Consider the following 1,937-nt stretch of genomic DNA (forward strand, 5'->3'; position numbering starts at 1 on the left):
ATGGGCAGGGCGAGATTTCCCGAAAAATCCACTCCCGAGTGGTCCTTCTTGTCAATCTATCTCGCAAGGCGGAAAAAACAAAAACGAGGGGTGCAACACGAGGACTTCCCAGGAGGTCACCCATCCTAGTACTACTCTCGCCCAAGCACGCTTAACTGCGGAGTTCTGATTGGATCCGGTGCATTAGTGCTGGTATGATCGCACCCATCAAACTAAATACTTAAAATTCAAATAATCCTTGAGCGACATACTAGCGTCCTTCCGATCCCAATCCAATCGGAGATCTGATCCAAACCCATGGCTACGCGATGGGCAGGGCGAGATTTTCCAAAAAATCCACTCCCGAGTGGTCCTTCTTGTCAATTTATCTCGCAAGGCGGAAAAAATAAAAACGAGGGGTGCAACACGAGGACTTCCCCAGAGGTCACCCATCCTAGTACTACTCTCGCCCAACCACGCTTAACTGCTGAGTTCTGATGGGATCCGGTGCATTAGTGCTGGTATGATCGCACCCATCAAACTAATTATTTAAAATTCTTATAACCCTAGTGCGACGTAATAGCGTCTTTCCCATGCAATTGCGAACCGGCGATCTGATCGAAAGCCATAGGTACGCGATGGGCATGACTCGATTTTCCTAAAAATCCACTCCCGAGTGGTCCTTCTTGTCAATTCATCTCACAAGGTGGAAAAAACAAAAACGAGGGGTGCAACACGAGGACTTCCCAGGAGGTCACCCATCCTAGTACTACTCTCGCCCAAGCAAGCTTGAATGCGGAGTTCTGATGGGATCCGGTGCATTAGTGCTGGTATGATCGCACCCATCAAAGTAATTATTTCAAATTCATATAATCCTAGGGCGACCTACTAGCATATTTCCGATCCCAATGCGAACCGACGATCTGATCGAAACCCTTGGCTACACGATGGGCAGGGCGCAATTTTCCTAAAAATCCACTCCCGAGTGGTCCTTATTGTCAATTCCTCTCGCAAGGCGAAAAAAACAAAAACGAGGGGTGCAACACGAGGACTTCCCAGGAGGTCACCCATCCTAGTACTACTCTCGCCCAAGCACGGTAAAATGCGTAGTTCAAATGGGATCCGGTGCATTACTGCTGGTATGATCGCACCCGTCAAACTAATTATTTAAAATTCATATAATCCAAGTGTGACGTACTAGCGTCTTTTCGATCCAAATGCGAACCGGCGATCTGATCGAAACCAATAGCTACGAGATGGGCAGGGCGCGATTTTCCTAAGAATCCACTCCCGAGTTGTCCTTATTGTCAATGCCTCTCCCAAGGCGGAAAAAACAAAAACGTGGGGTGCAACACGAGGACTTCCCAGGAGGTCACCCATCCTAGTACTACTCTCGCCCAAGCACGGTTAACTGCCGAATTCTAATGGGATCCGGTGCATTAGTGCTGGTATGATCGCACCCATCAAAGTAATTATTTTAAATTCATATAATCCTTGGGCGACCTACTAGCATATTTCCGATCCCAATGCGAACCGGCGATCTGATCGAAACCCTTGGCTACACGATGGGCAGGGCGCAATTTTCCTAAAAATCCACTCCCGAGTGGTCCTTATTGTCAATTCCTCTCGCAAGGCGGAAAAAACAAAAACGTGGGGTGCAACACGAGGACTTCCCAGGAGGTGACCCATCCTGGTACAACTCTCGCCCAAGCACGCTTAACTGCGGAGTCCTGATGGGTTCTGGTGCAGTTGTGCTGGTATGATCGTCCCCATCAAACCAATTATTTAAAATTCGTATAATCCTAGGGCGACCTACTAGCGTATTTTCGATCCCAATGCGAACCGGCGATCTGATCGAAACCCATGGCTACGCGATGGGCAGGGCGGGATTTTCGAAAAATCCACTCCCGAGTGGTCCTTCTTGTCAATTCCTCTTGCAAGGCGGAAAAAACAAAAAC

The 1,937-nt window shown here is 48.4% G+C and overlaps 6 non-coding genes across 6 annotated transcripts; all 6 read right to left on the bottom strand.

The window, feature by feature from the left end:
- Window positions 1-87: 87 nt before the first annotated feature.
- LOC118346909 lies at window positions 88-206 on the bottom strand. Its single transcript, XR_004800176.1, has one exon. It is a non-coding gene; the product is annotated as a 5S ribosomal RNA (ribosomal RNA).
- Window positions 207-395: 189 nt separating this feature from the next.
- On the bottom strand, window positions 396-514 carry LOC118346913. Its single transcript, XR_004800180.1, has one exon. It is a non-coding gene; the product is annotated as a 5S ribosomal RNA (ribosomal RNA).
- A 190-nt stretch (window positions 515-704) lies between these two features.
- On the bottom strand, window positions 705-823 carry LOC118346911. Its single transcript, XR_004800178.1, has one exon. It is a non-coding gene; the product is annotated as a 5S ribosomal RNA (ribosomal RNA).
- A 190-nt stretch (window positions 824-1,013) lies between these two features.
- Window positions 1,014-1,132, bottom strand: LOC118346910. The gene has a single exon (XR_004800177.1). It is a non-coding gene; the product is annotated as a 5S ribosomal RNA (ribosomal RNA).
- A 190-nt stretch (window positions 1,133-1,322) lies between these two features.
- Window positions 1,323-1,441, bottom strand: LOC118346912. The gene has a single exon (XR_004800179.1). It is a non-coding gene; the product is annotated as a 5S ribosomal RNA (ribosomal RNA).
- A 190-nt stretch (window positions 1,442-1,631) lies between these two features.
- Window positions 1,632-1,750, bottom strand: LOC118346914. The gene has a single exon (XR_004800181.1). It is a non-coding gene; the product is annotated as a 5S ribosomal RNA (ribosomal RNA).
- Between the last annotated feature and the right edge of the window lie 187 nt (window positions 1,751-1,937).

This window comes from Juglans regia, unplaced genomic scaffold (assembly GCF_001411555.2).
Source record: "Juglans regia cultivar Chandler unplaced genomic scaffold, Walnut 2.0 Scaffold_810, whole genome shotgun sequence".
NCBI classification, from domain to species: Eukaryota; Viridiplantae; Streptophyta; class Magnoliopsida; order Fagales; family Juglandaceae; genus Juglans; species Juglans regia.